Source organism: Melanerpes formicivorus, unplaced genomic scaffold (assembly GCF_026170545.1).
Source record: "Melanerpes formicivorus ecotype bairdi unplaced genomic scaffold, bMelFor1.0.p_v2 SCAF_133, whole genome shotgun sequence".
NCBI classification, from domain to species: domain Eukaryota; kingdom Metazoa; phylum Chordata; class Aves; order Piciformes; family Picidae; genus Melanerpes; species Melanerpes formicivorus.
The window spans coordinates 971,785-987,020 of record NW_027142485.1 but is presented as its reverse complement, the minus strand read 5'-3'; the positions used below and the strand labels follow the sequence as shown (position 1 = coordinate 987,020).

Sequence of the window (15,236 nt, the reverse complement as noted above, 5' to 3'; positions counted from 1 at the left end):
TTCTCATTTCCTGATTTTCTTGGACATTTGAATCATCTACATCTGAGGATAGCTGGAATGGACTATGAACTTTACTTACAAACTGTAAATATTGTTTTGATTTGGATGGACAATATGAACAGCCAATGAAATTGTTTAGAAGGGGTGGACTGTGACCTTTTGAGGCTGTGCCTTTAAGAAATGGACAGTGCTGGGACACTCTGGCTGAATGTTTTGGAATAATAATGAAAACAATCAGATATTCTAAACGAATTTCATTGGTATATTGGTAGAATGCAACTTTAAGTTTTGAGTTCAGTTGGAATTTTTCTCAGTTTCTCTCTGTCCTGCTTTTCCAGCCTGTCTGCTTCTGAGCAGCTGGAGGTCTGACCCTGGATTAAGGTAAGCACTAATCCTGCACTAATAGGCATACTAAAATTCTTCTTTCTTAATAACTACCTTTTTCTCTCTCTAACCCTCTTTGGGAAAAAAAAGAGGTAGGGGGAGAGAAGGGGTTACAGGGGGGGAACCCTCCTCTGTCCAGAGGAGGGAATTTCGTTCCTGTATTCATTTTTTTTTTTTCCCTTGCTGTATATTTCTGTATATATATTGTAAATACTGTATATATTGTATATCTAACCTGGGTTTCCACATTGCTTGTAAAATATAGCATTCCTTCCGGTTCTCCGGCTGAGTTAGTTGTGTTTTTTTCCCTTTTGTGGGGAAGAGAAAGCTAGGCCTTCTGTCTCAACCCACCACGAATGATTGGCATTGCTGACAGCTTTGCTGGAAGAGATCAGCAGAAACAGGTGAGATAGCTGAGGAAAGATGAAAGACAATTTAAATTAAGAATTACACCTCTATGAGCAATAAAAACCTTTTATCTTTCCTCGCTGAATGGTTTTTTTTAAGATGTTAATATATCTTCACCAAAGAATTGTGGGTTTGAAGAAAATTCAGTATTATTGGGCTGATATTTGTAATAGTATCTTTGTGTTAATATCATCATTGCTCAAACTGAAAATTCTGTGACAGGTTGACCTGATAAATAACCAAATAGCTATATTAAAACATGAGCACAAATACTTGGGACACACTAATTTTCACTTCCACTTTCCAAGTCTATTATGCATATGCCAAGTTATCTGACTCCAGTGGAATCTGCCAAGACTGGGTATGTGTAGTGTGGTGGGGTAGAAAGAGCATGCAAATATCTGAACTGCAAAGAGACACAACTCACTAAGAAATGAGACAGCACATGAGATATAAACCTTGTCTGATTCAACACCTCCATAGCAGTTGTCTGTCTGATGAAGTGAAAGCTTCTAATTCAGGCAGGCAAAATTTCCCTCTGGCTGCTTTCCTATGTTTCTAAAAATTTAGGCACGTGTATGTGTCTGAGTGAGTGTTTTCTCTGCCAATTTTGCACATTTTCCCTCCTTAGATAAGCTCTTAATGAAACCTTAATATATATAAATTTATCTTGGGTGTTATTTGTGATAACAACTAGACAATACAATCCATTTCTGTGGCACCAAAGATTGGTTTGTTTAGAAGAAAATTGTATCCTTGTTATCTTTGTCAGCTGTCAGGTCTAAGGAGCTCCTTCTAATAGAGTGCTTCAATGCATGCTTAAGGGTCATTGACAAGGTATGGTGAAGGAAACTTTTTTATCACAGCATCTAGTGCATAAAACTTTGAGCTTAATGGTAGATTATGATCTTCATATCTTCAATTCAGGCCTCCTCAACAATATTTATTTCACTTCTAAATTAGAACTAAAGTATGAAAATAAACACTGCTATCACCTTAGCTCATGTTGGGGCTTGCCATGGACATAAAATTGCACTGAATTGTTATTATTAGATGTAATATGTATGGGATCAATATTTGCAAGATCTCTGGTCAGTGATGTCTTCACTTACTATCTTAATATCCTAATGGAAGTCTTAACAGCATGGATTTCATACTTCTGGTCTGAACCTGGCACACATTCATTCTATTGCAGAAATACAAGAAAAGAATCATGGTTTCCTAGATCAGTGGATAAGGACCTGGGCTGTGTATTAATTGAAATAGCAATTCTGCAAAGTCATCCTAAGAAATGCAGAGAAAAGCTTCTATCTTACTTGGCTTGATGCCTTGCTATTCACAAAAATGGATTTTGTGACTCTTTAAATACTTTCACTTCCTGCCTAAATCTTAAATCAATCCTGTTGCCTTTGAGTGTTGTACAGTTAATTCTTACATCTCCTCTAGAATTTTTCTTGAACCCTTCAACACTGCCTATACAAGCAACCTATTTCTATCTTAGTGTCTGAAAATAAGAGAAACACATTGTCTAGGACAGGTTTCTCTTCTCTGTATAGGGAAATCACTTTAGAGCTTTCCAGCCTGCCCTATGCTGCATGAAACCTCAGCTCGCAATAAATTCTAAGGCTTTTAGAATTACTATGCAGGAGTAGGGCACTTAATCAGTAATGAATCCAATCAGACTGGGAATTGTTTTAGCATATGGCTGCCATTGACCAGTAGCAATACTAAAATATACAGGTAAGGACTGTAAATTGTGGTTAAGTCCAGGGTAGTGAGCTTGCTCTGTGCCCTCCTCACTGTCCTAAAGATTTTGAACTCCACCATTTCATGGTTGTTGCAGCCAAGACTTGCCTTGGGCTTCACATTCCCTCCAATCCTTCCTTGCTGGTGAGAACAAGATCCAGCATGTCACCTCTCTTTGTTGGCTCCTCTATCACTTGGAGAAGGAAGCTATTATCAACACATTCCTGGAATCTCCTGGATTGCTTATGCCCTACTGTGTTGTCCCTCCAACAGATATTGGGGTGGTTGAGGTCCCCCTTGAGGACCAGGGCTTGTGAGGCTGTTTGAGTCTGTCTATAGAGGAGCCCATCAGCTTGTTCTTCCCAGTCAGGTGGCCTGTAGCAGACATCCACTATAATGCCATTGGTGCCTGTCCTCCCTTTAATCTTGACCCATAAGCTCTCGGTCATCTACTCACCCATCTCTAGGCAGAGCACCGCGCATTGCAGCTGGACATTGACATAGAGAGAGGGCAATACCTCCTCATCTCCCCTGCCTGACAGAGAGAACTGAAGCCATTTGCAAATGAAAAGTGGTCCCAGTTTTAGAAACCAACAGAGTTTGAACAAGAGATTGAAAAAATGAAGCAGCAGATGCATAGGGATCAGTGTTGAAGTGGTAGGTGAAAGGAATGATTTTTGCCTGGCATTTAGACTAAAATAACCCTCATCCTGGAAAGACAGGGATTATAGGAGGGAGGCAGACAGAGAAGAGAGAGGGAATGAGGGAGTCAGGAAAGAAAACTATATAATCATTACTCAAAAGTTTTATGAACCAAAAGCCAGAAAACCAAATTAGCTAAGACAAAGTCAGGCCATAAGATGTGCAGCACCCTTCACAGCAGGAAGGATTTAAATCTGGGAATAAGAGATACAGAAATGCACCCAAAAAAGCTGGAGGAGGAAGAGGCAAATATAGGCAAACCAGTGAAAAGGAGTTTTATTGTCACTCTTGAACTAGAATGGAGAATGTGGGCCACAGAGGAAGAAGAAGTGTGTGTGTATGTGTGAGTAAAATAACAAGCATTTCCCCTTTTCAGATCCATTCTTACAGACAAGTAAAAACTGATCTTTTCTACACGGTGCTCATACCTAGCATCAGACTTGATATGGCCCTGGGCAGCCTGATCTAGTTGGAGGTGTTCCTGCTCACTGCAGGGATGTTGGACAAAATGACCTTTGAGGGTCCCTTTCAACCCAATGCAATCTGAATCTGTGTAGCTTCCCTCTACTCAGTGCTGTGTTATCATTACGTGAATGATGCTTTCTCTGTCTTGGGACAGTAGTGATTGTGAGCAGGCTGGGCTCAGCAGCCTGCTGTTATCAGCAAGACTCTTAAGGAAGTAATGGTCATGGGCTGTAAATTAGAGATTTGGTCCAGCTAGGCACCAGTGGATGGATTTTTTCCTTTTTTGTAGTTCATTGCCTTTACAGTTCAGCTGTGGATCCTACACTTCTGTTACCCATATCTCTGTCTGAGGAAGAAATTATTAATACCAAGTGTCTCTTTTCTTCATAAAAGTAAAACTTTTTTCCTGTGCAAGGAGAAACTAAGATGATCCATTGAAGATATATAAAAAGCAGTTAAATCTTCATCTCTTTGGAAAAGTGTTGTGATTCTGCATAGTGACTAACATACTAGCACTCCAAATTCAAGAATGACCTCTGCATTAGCTCTGCATTGAAGCAACAGGTAACCAGAAGGAAGACGAAGAACTGTGAGCTATCCAGTTGCTTGGTTAGCTATCTCAATTTCTTCTGCTCTTTTTTTGTTTCTTTGTTTAAACTGAAAGCTAGGAGTTTCATTTTAGCGACAAATAGCTTTCATGTATTTTCCTTCCCACTGGAATCATTTAAATACCTTGGCATTGCTTGGTTAAGCAACAGGAATGATATGGCTTGTTCTGCAGAAGTGCCCTCCAAACAAAGGAGTCCTTGATAGCTCACTGAGCAGACAAATTGGCATTGTTGTATCTGCAGATCAGCAAAGGGAAGCTCAGCTTCCCCACAGTGAACTAGATGAGACAGGGAGCTCTACAAAGGCCAGGGCAGTGCCCTGTCTTCTGTAAATTTCCTGGAAGGAACTGAAAACACATTAACTTTTTGCTGCCATGGAGAGCTGTCTTTCCTGAAGTTCTTGTAATCCAGTTGTTTCGTTGTCCTGAGCATAACATGCAACAGAATTCTCCTGCTCAGAACTGCTCTGCATCACAAAGGCCACACCCTCACAAGGTCATCATTCCTCACATTTTTAGCCCATGATTTCCCCATGCCTTCTCTGAGCAGTTGCCCCCAGTCATGCCCCCATCCCTGTGTCTATTCCCTGCTCACTGGCCTCGTGTATTGAGGTATCTTTGCTGCACATTGGCTACGGCAATCCCATGCAGAGCTACAGGCTGGGGTCGGAGTGGCTGGAGAGCTCCCAAACAGAGAGGGACCTGGGGGTGCTGATCGACATCTTCAGTGGTCCTGTTGAACCGATGGTCTTTTTCATACATGACATGGTGTGGCATCTCCGGATGTAAGGACAGGTGCTGCAGAGGGGCAGAAGACACAGTATCACAGTGTCACAGTATAACTTAGGTTGGAAAGGACCTCGAGGATCATCGAGTCCAACCTATCAACACAGCCATGACTAGACCATGGCACCAAGTGCCACGTCCAATCTCCTCTTGAACGCCTCCAGGGACGATGACTCAACCACCTCCCTGGGCAACCCGTTCCAATGACGAATTACTCGCTCGGTGAAGAACTTCCTCCTCACCTCGAGTCTAAACCTCCCCTGGCGCAGCCTGAGACTGTGTCCCCTTGTTCTGATGCTGGTTGCCTGGGAGAAGAGGCCAACCCCTTTCTGGCTACAACCACCTTTCAGGTAGTTGTAGAGGGCAATGAGGTCACCCCTGAGCCTCCTCTTCTCCAGGCTAAACAATCCCAGCTCCCTCAGCCTCCCCTCATAGGGCTTGTTTTCAAGGCCTCTCACCAGCCTTGTTGCCCTTCTCTGGACACGTTCAAGTGTTTTGATGTCCTTCTTAAACTGAGGGGCCCAGAACTGGACACAGTACTCAAGGATGTGGCCTCACCAAAGCAGAGTACAGGGGCACAATGACCTCCCTCCTCCTGCTGGCCACACTATTCCTAATGCAGGCCAGGATGCCATTGGCCCTCCTGGCCACCTGGGCACACTGCTGGCTCATATTCAGGTGGCTGTCGATCAGCACACCCAGGTCCCTCTCTGTTTGGGAGCTCTCCAGCCACTCTGACCCCAGCCTGTAGCTCAGCATGGGATTGCCGTAGCCAAAGTGCAGCACTCGGCACTTGGACTTGTTGAATGCCATCCCATTGGACTCTGCCCATCTGTCCAGTCGGTCGAGGTCCCTCTGCAGCGCCTTTCTACCCTCTAACTGACTAACATCTGCCCCTAACTTGGTGTCATCTGCAAACTTGATGACTGACTCGACCCCCTCATCCAGATCATCGATGAAGATTTTGAAGAGGACGGGGCCCAGCACTGATCCCTGGGGGACACCACTGGTGACTGGCTGCCAGCTGGATGTGGCACCATTCACTACCACTCTCTGGGCCCGGCCCTCCAGTCAATTCCTAACCCAACACAGAGTGTAGTGGTCCAATCCACAGGCTGACAGCTTAGCCAGCAGTTTGCTGTGGGGGATGGTGTCAAAGGCCTTGCTGAAGTCCAGGTAGACCACATCCACAGGCCTCCCCACGTCCACCAGATGAGTCACCTGATCATAGAAGGAGATCAGGTTGGAGAGGCAGGATCTGCCCCTCCTAAATCCATGCTGGCTGGACCTGATCCCTTGGCCATCCTTCAGGTGCGCAGTTATTGCCGCCAGGATAATCTGCTCCATCACTTTCCCTGGCACTGAGGTCAGGCTGACTGGCCTGTAGTTTCCAGGTTCCTCCATCCAACCCTTCTTGTGGATGGGGACCCCACTGGCCAGTTTCCAGTCATCTGGGACCTCACCGGTGAGCCAGGACTGGAGGAAAATGATGGAGAGTGGCCTAGCTAGCACATCTGCCAGCTCTCTCAGCATCCTAGGATGGATCCCATCTGGTCCCATGGACTTGTGAGTATCCAAGTGGCTCAGCAGGTCCCGAACTAATTCCTCATGGATTACTGGGGCATTACACTGCTCCCCGACCCCATCGCCCAGCTCAGGAGGCCACTCGTCCTGAACTCCTGCCTTGCTGTTAAAAATTGAGGCAAAGAAGGTGTTCAGGACCTCAGCCTTTTCCTCATCTTCGGTCACCATGTTCCCCTCCAGGTCCAATAGGGAGTGCAGGTTCTTCCTGCCCTTCTTCTTATTGTTAATATATTTATAAAAATGCTTCTTATTATCTTTGACTGAGGTGGCCAGCTTCAGTTCCAGCTGGGCCTTTGCCCCTCTAATTTTATTCCTACATAATCTAACAGCTTCCTTGAACATACCTCGAGAAGCCTTCCTCTCCTTCCAAAGGTGATACAGCCTCTTCTTCCCCCTTAAATCCTCCAGGAGCTGCCTGCTCATCCAGGCCGGTCGCCTTCCCCGCCAGCTTGCCTTTCGGCACGTGGGAACCGCCAGTTCCTGTGCCTTCAAGAGCTCCTGTTTGAAGTAGGTCCAACCCTCCTGAACCCCTTGGTTCATGAGGGCTGGTACCCAGGGGACTTTACAAACAAGTTTCTTAAATAGGCTGAAGTTCGCCCTTTGGAAGTCCAGGGTGAAGGTTCTGTTGGTGCTCCTCCCTATCTCCCTGCATATTGAAAACTTCACTATCTCGTGGTCACTGCACCCTAGGCAGCCTCCCACGATCACGTCTCCCACCAGCCCTTCTCTATTGGAGAACAGCAGGTCAAGCAGAGCCTGTCCCCTGGTAGACTCGCTTAACAGCTGTGACAGGAAGCAGTCCTCCATTCGCTCCAGGAATCTTCTGGACTGCCTCCTCCCTGCTGAATTAAGTTCCCAGCAGATATCTGGGAGGTTGAAGTCACCAACAAGGACAAGATCTGATGATCTTGAGACAGCCTCCAGTTGCTTGTAGAACACTTCATCAGCCTCCTCATCCTGGTTGGGTGGTCTGTAACAGATTCCAACCAGGATGTCAGATTTGTTGGGCTGCCCTCTGATTTTAACCTACAGGCTCTCAACTCCCTCATCTTCCACCTCAAGTTGTGTGGCAGAGAGTGACTCCCTAATATACAGAGCCACCCCTCCTCCTCTTCTCCCTCGCCTGTCCCTCCTAAAGAGCCTGTAACCCCCCATTGTAGCACTCCAATCGTGGGTGTTGTCCCACCAAGTTTCTGAGATGGCGACTACATCATAGTTGCCCTGATGGATTAGGACCTCCAACTCCTCTTGCTTATTGCCCAGGCTGCGTGCATTGGTGTACATGCATCGCAGCTGGGTTCCTGACTTCTCAACTGACCCTACCTTGTGCCCTACTCTTTCCTCTGCAGAGGGACCGATTGCCTCACCCACCCCCTTCAGACCTAGTTTAAAGCCCTCCTAATGAGCCCTGCCAACTCCAGTGCCAGGACTCTCTTACCCCTTCTAGATAGATGCACCCCATCGGGACCCAGCAGGTCAGGTGCAGTGAAAGTTGTCCCATGGTCAAAGAACCCAAAGTTCTGCCTCTGGCACCATCCCCTGAGCCAAGTGTTGATGGTGTGGGTTCTCCCATTCCTCTCAGTGTACACCCCTGCCCCTGAGGGAACTGAGCAGAACACCACTTGAGCTCCTGCCCCATCAATCAATTGTCCAAGGGCCCTGAATTCCTTCTTAATCACCCTGGTGCCCTTCCTGTCAATCTCATCACTGCCTGTATCACCAGCAGAGGGTAATAGTCAGAGGGCTGGATTAATTCAGGGAGTCTCTTTGCAATGTCCCTAACCCGTGCCCCTGGTAGGGAGCAGACCTACTCCTAGTTCTTGAGGAACCAGACAGCTTGGCTGTAATTTGCATTGTGTTGTTCTATGTATCTTTACGACTCATCAAACTTAGATGGCTTCCATAAAGAACCACAGTGAAGTGAATACACAACTTATAAACATCCTAATGGAAAACAAATCACTCACTATGTAACTTGCTTATCTACTCCTCACATATATGTAAAATACTAAGTGTAAGAGTAAGACTGGTAATGATACTTCTACTACTAATATGTGTGTGGTGTTTTATTGCTTTTTTATGATGCATTTTTTAATTTTAAAATGAAAAAAATATTCTACATTCAGACAATGGATATGCATAACACAGATTTCAACAATCTATCCCAGTGGGTAATCCAATGTATCTTGCAGATATATCATTGGAGACTTCTGACTGTCTGAAGTGTGTGTGGGGAGAGGTTGTTTTCGGATAGCTTTAGAAGGCTATAGGGAAGGTTTGCCTTTGTTCAAATTAGAGAAAGCTATGTTTTGTCTTTGACTCTGGGGGTAATGTAAACACCTTGTAACCAAAGGAGAGAAACTAGGCAGAATTTGGTTGGATATGCTAAAATATTGTTTTATTATTTTGACCTATTGTATGCCTTAATTACACGTATGCCAGTAGAAAATGACCAATTGAGATGTGACACATGTGCCCTCTGATAAACTAAATAACTTTGCTGTATAATGTAATAAACATCTTTGCCTGGTTACACCTTGTCCTGAAAGCATTGCTTGAGGTAATTAAAACATCTATACTATTACAAAGATAGTATATGTGTTCTACAAAGATGTTCACATCTGAGATGAAGAATATTCTACTTCATTTAGTAACTCTTCCAAAGGTCAGTCAATCTCACTTCTCAAAACCTAGTGTTGATTTCTAATTTAAATTTCTGAGTTTAATTTCAAGCTGTTGATCTTCAGAAGCAATCTTCTATATTCTACATGCGGCTTTATTGCATTATTCTGAAGAAGTTTAATTTTATCTCTCTGCATATTTTATCTCATACATTATCTGAATTGACACAGTTTAAGCAGGTAATCTAGGGTACTGCACATAACTTTTCACCATAGAGGTTGCATCTACCTTGTCACAGTCAGGAAAAAAGGAACCATATCCAGAGGAAAGTAAGGTGTGTTTTTTTTACTTACAGTGAGTTACAGATAACTTGAATCGGAAAGTGCAGACCATTTTTAATAATCCTCAATGAGTATTTACAGACACAGGCCAAAGAAGAGAGATTCTGTGGAATAATGTTTGTAAAGGTCATCCTGATTTTACATTTTTGGAAATGAAGATTGAAAGTACATTAATTTTTGTGTTCTAAAAAAAATTATTAGTTAGTCATCACAGATTTAAAGTTGCCTTCCCACGTAACGAAGCTGTGTGGAGAGAGCATCCTGAACACTAAACAAGTAAACACTTCTAGTCAAAAGCCAAAATGGAATACAGTGATTGAACCAAGTGCCACAGAAGGAGCAGGAGGAAAGAATAATTTTTTACAATCCCCAATTCCTGAATGAAGCCCTGAATTAGAATTTCACAGTATTGACCTAATTAAACATGGTGTAATGGGTTGAGAGAAGGCCTAGCTCTCCCTCCCCCACAAAGAGGAAAAAAAAACCACAGCTAACTCAGATGGAAAAGCAAAAGGAATGCTATATTTACAAGCAAAAATGAAATGCAGGTTATATATATACACAATATACAGTATTTACAATATATATACAGAAATATACAGCAAAGAAAAATACAGGAACAAAACTCCCTCCTCCGGACAGAGGAGGGTTCCCCCTCTGTACCCCCCTCTCTCCCCCTACCTCCCTTTTTTCCCAAAAAGGGCTAGAGAGAGAGAAAAGGTAACTAATAAGGATGAAATTTTGTTAGGCCTCAAATGCACATGCAGGATTAGTTCTAATCTGGTATCCAAGGTCAAACTCCAGCTGCTCAGAAGCAGACAGGCTGGAAAAGCAGGACAGAGAGACACTAAGAAAAATTCCAACTGAACTCAAACTTAAAGTTGCATTCTACCAATCTACCAAAGAAATTCATTCAGAATATCTGGTTGTTTTCATTACTATTCCAAAACATTCAGCCAGAGTGTTCCAGCACTGTCCCTCTCTTAAAGGCACAGCCTCAAATGGTCACAGTCCACCCCTTCTAAAGGATTTCATTGGCTGTTTGTACTGTCCATCCAATCTAAAACAATGTCTACAGTTTGTAAGTAAAGTTCATAGTCCATTCTGGCTATCCTCAGATGTAGATGATTCAAAAGTACGAGAAAATCAAGAAACAAGAAAATGGAAAAGAGTCTGACTCTTCACAGACGAAGCGAAGAAAATGGAAACAGGGATTCTCAGTTCATTCAGGGCTCTCAGGGTTCTCAGGGTTCGTGCACCATAGATTCCTTGTAGATTCATCCTTTGGACGCAGTGTAGCTGCACAACAGTCTGAAGTTAAACTCTTTCAGCTAACGTTAAATAGAAAAAACTTTTCAATCAATTGTCCAAGGGCCCTGAATTCCTTCTTAATCACCCTGGTGCCCTTCCTGTCAATCTCATCACTGCCTGTATCACCAGCAGAGGGTAATAGTCAGAGGGCTGGATTAATTTAGGGAGTCTCTTTGCAATGTCCCTAACCCGTGCCCCTGGTAGGGAGCAGACCTCCCTGTGGGATGGGTCGGGATGACATATGGGTCCCTCAGTACCCCCCAGGAGAGAGTCCCCAACAACTATAACCCTTCTCCTTTTCTTAGTGGAGCTGGTCGTTATAGCTGGTGGGGAACGCTTGGCCTTAGGCTCCCCTCTGGATGGCTGCTCCTCAGCCTCAGCCCTCTCATCCTTACTGCCCTCAGCCTGCAGGGCCTCATACTTATTATGCAAGGGCAGCGGAGGAGGAGGAGAAGGTCGGGGTGGATTTCTCCTGCAACCCCTGGCAGGGACCTGTATCCATCCCTCTCTGTTTCCAGGGACCCTTCCCTCAGCAGGGGAGATCTGCAGAGCCTTCTCCCACAAATCTAACTCCCTTTCACTTTCCCTTATTGTCCTTAGCCTATCTACCTCCTCCTTCAGCTCAGCCACTTTGTCCTTCAGCTCTGCCACCAGGCTGAGGAGAAAATTCACCTGGTCACACCTGACACAGCTGTCCTCTCCCACCCCCTCTATTCCAAGTGCCAGGCTGAAGCACTCTCTGCAGCTGGCAGCCTGGACTCCAGCATGTTGGTAAAACAGCTCTGTCTGGGCAGATGCTGCTTTTTTACCCTTCGTCCGAGTGACGACCATGGTGCACCGTTTGAGGTTTGGTTTTTGTGTTTGGGTGGGTTGGTTTTTTTTTGTTTTTGTTTTTATTTTTGTCAACCAGCCACTAGGCAGCTACTGAACCAAACTGGCGCTGCGCGCACAGCCCGGGCGGTATTTAAAAGTGCTGCGGCTGATGTCAGGCTCCCCTACCCGTGCAGGCTCGCGTGAGCACGATCCTGCCGGCTCCTCCCCCTACCAGGAGTCCTCCCGACCCGCAAAACCCCGAAAGGAAGGTAAAAAAACCCCGAGAAACTCACAGCTCAAGCGGAGCGGTTCCGAACAAGCGGTCCTGATCGGCTACTGAACCAAAATGGCAGAGTTAGCAGCGCCTGTCTTAGTGGGGAGATACAGGAGGGGGCTATGGATCCAGTGGTGACAGATGCACTTCCTGGGTCTCAAAGGACAGTAAGTCCTCCTGATGGACAAAGTCTGCAGACAGAAGAGAAAAACTGAGCTGAGGCATCCCTGGATGATCTGGTGAGAATGTGGGGCCAGAGGTGTCCCTGCAATGCACCTGCCCTTACCAGGAGCTGCTCTTCTCTGGCATCCCTTGTTGCCTCTTGTGTCAAAGCTTCTCTCTTCCTTTCTATACAGACAGAGAAAGGAGTGGGTGAGAGGGGAACAGTGCCTGCTTCTTCAGTTGCAGCAGAAAAAACCAGACCTCAACCAGTGCCAGGCCTATGCTTGCCCCAAGCCTCCTGGCTCATGTTGGCAGGCAGTGTCCCTTCAGCCAGCCCCTGGGGCTTCTCCTGACATTCATAGTAGAGGTCTGTGTTGCCTGCTCAGTGAGCTATCAAGGACTCCTTTGTTTGGAGGGCACTTCTGCAGAACAAGCCATATCTTTCCTGTTGCTTAACCAAGCAATGCCAAGGTATTTAAATGATTCCAGTGGGAAGGAAAATACGTGAAAGCTATTTGTCACTAAAATGAAACTCCTAGCTTTCACTTTAAACAAAGAAACAAAAAAAGAGCAGAAGAAATTGAGATAGCTAGCCAACCAACTGGATAACTCACAGCTCTTCTTCTTCCTTCTGGTTACTGGTTGCTTCGCTGCAGAACCAATGCTGAGGTTATACAGAATCCACTGCAGTGAGAAATTGATTCTTGAAATTAGAGTGCTAGCATAATGCTAATTACTAACCAAAATAGAAAAAACTTTTCCAAAGAGACTAGCATTTCTTACTGCTTTTCATGTATCTTCATTGGATCTTCTTATTTTATTCTTGCACTGAACTTACATGGAAATAGTTTTATGAAGAATAGAGACACATAGTGTTAATAAATTCTTAGGCAGGGACGTGGGTAATAGAAGCATAAGATCCACAGTTGAATCGCCAGAGTCAATGGTGCCTAGCTGGACCATTTCTCTGATTTATAGCCCATGGCCATTACTGCCTAAGAGTCTTGCTGATCAGAGCTGGCTGCTGAACCCAGCTTGCTCAGAATCACTACTGTCCCCAGACAAAGCATCATTCATGTGATTAGAATAGAATAAACCTTTATTAGAATAAACCAAACCAGGTTGGAAGAGACCTTCAAGATCATCGTGTCCAACCCATCAACCAATCCAACCCACCCAAACAGCTAACCCATGGCACCAAGCACCCCGTCAAGTCTCCTTCTGAACACCTTCAATGACGGCAACTCCACCACCTCCCCGGGCAACCCGTTCCATAGCGCAATCACTCTTTCTGTATAGAACTTCTTCCTAACATCCAACCTGAACCTCCCCTGGCGCAGCTTGAGACTGTGTCCTCTTGTTCTGGTACTGGGTGCCTGAGAGAAGAGACCATCATCAGCCTGTCTACAACCTCCCTTCAGGTAGTTGTAGAGAGTGATAAGGTCACCCCTAAGTCTCCTCTTCTCCAGGCTAAGCAGCCCCAGCTCCCTCAGCCTCTCCTCATAGGGCTTGTGTTCCAAACCCCTCACCAACTTTGTTGCTCTTCTCTGGACTCGTTCCAGCAAGTCAACATCCTTCCTAAACTGAGGGGCCCAGAACTGGACACAGTACTCGAGGTGTGGCCTAACCAGTGCAGTGTACAGGGGCAGAATGACCTCCCTGCTCCTGCTGGCCACACTGTTCTTGATGCAGGCCAGGATGCCATTGGCCCTCTTGGCTGCCTGGGCACACTGCAGGCTCATGTTAAGCCTACCATCAACCAGCACCCCCAGATCCCTCTCTGCCTGGCTGCTCTCTAGCCACTCTGACCCCAGCCTGTAGCACTGCATGGGGTTGTTGTGGCCAATGTGCAGAACCCGGCATTTGGATGTGTTAAATCTCATGCCGTTGGATTCTGCCCATCTGTCCAGCCTGTCCAGGTCTCTCTGCAGAGCCTCTCTACCCTCCAGCAGATCAACTCTTGCCCCCAGCTTGGTGTCGTCAGCAAATTTACTGATGATGGACTCAATGCCCTCATCCAGATCATCAATAAAGATGTTAAAGAGCACAGGGCCCAGCACTGATCCTTGGGGCACACCACTAGTGACTGGTTGCCAGCTGGATGTGGCACCATTCACCACCACTCTCTGGGCTCGGCCCTCCAGCCAGTTCCTAACCCATCACAGTGTGCTCCCGTCCAAGCCATGGGCTGACAGCTTGGCCAGCAGTTTGCTATGGGGGACGGTGTCAAAGGCCTTGCTGAGGTCCAGGTAGACTACATCAACAGGCCTCCCCACATCCACCAGGCGGGTCACCTGATCATAGAAGGAGATCAGGTTGGTCAGGCAGGACCTGCCCTTCCTAAATCCATGCTGGCTAGGCCTGATCCCTTGGCCATCCTGTAAGTGTTGTGTTATTGAACTCAGGATGACCTGTTCCATGATCTTGCCTGGCACTGAGGTCAGGCTGACAGGCCTGTAATTCCCTGGCTCATCCAACCGGCCCTTCTTATGGATGGGCACCACGTTGGCCAGCTTCCAGTCCTCTGGGACCTCGCCAGTGAGCCAGGACTGCTGGAAAATTATGGAGAGTGACTTGGCCAGCTCATCTGCCAGCTCTCTCAGCACCCTAGGATGAATCCCATCTGGTCCCATGGACTTGTGGGGATCCAAGCTGCTAAGGAGAGTTCCAACTACCGCCTCATGGAACATAGGGAAACTGTGCAGCTCCCTGGCTCCTTCTGCTAGCTCTGCAGACCAGCTGTCAGGAAGACGTTCTGCCCTTCTAGTAAAAATTGAGGCAAAGAAGGTGTTAAGTATCTCTGCCTTTTCCTTATCCTTGGTTACAATGTTCCCCTCCGTATCCACCAAGGAGTGGAGGTTTTCCTTCCCCTTCCTCTTACTATTAATGTATTTATAGAAGGACTTTTTGTTGTCCTTCACAGCAGAGGCCAGTTTAAGCTCCAAGTGTGCTTTTGCCTCCCTAATTCTCTTCCTACAAGACCTAGCAACATCCTTAAACATTCTGTGGGTTGCCTCCCCTCGCTTCCAAA

General features: G+C 45.9%; 1 long non-coding RNA gene across 1 annotated transcript in view; it reads left to right on the top strand.

The window, feature by feature from the left end:
• The first annotated feature begins 221 nt into the window (after positions 1-221).
• LOC137456614 (uncharacterized) overlaps positions 222-15,236 on the top strand; it is a 29,503-nt gene continuing 14,488 nt past the window's right edge. The window contains exon 1 of the long non-coding RNA XR_010991059.1: positions 222-381. This is a non-coding gene — a long non-coding RNA (uncharacterized lncRNA). The remainder of the gene's footprint in view (positions 382-15,236) is intronic.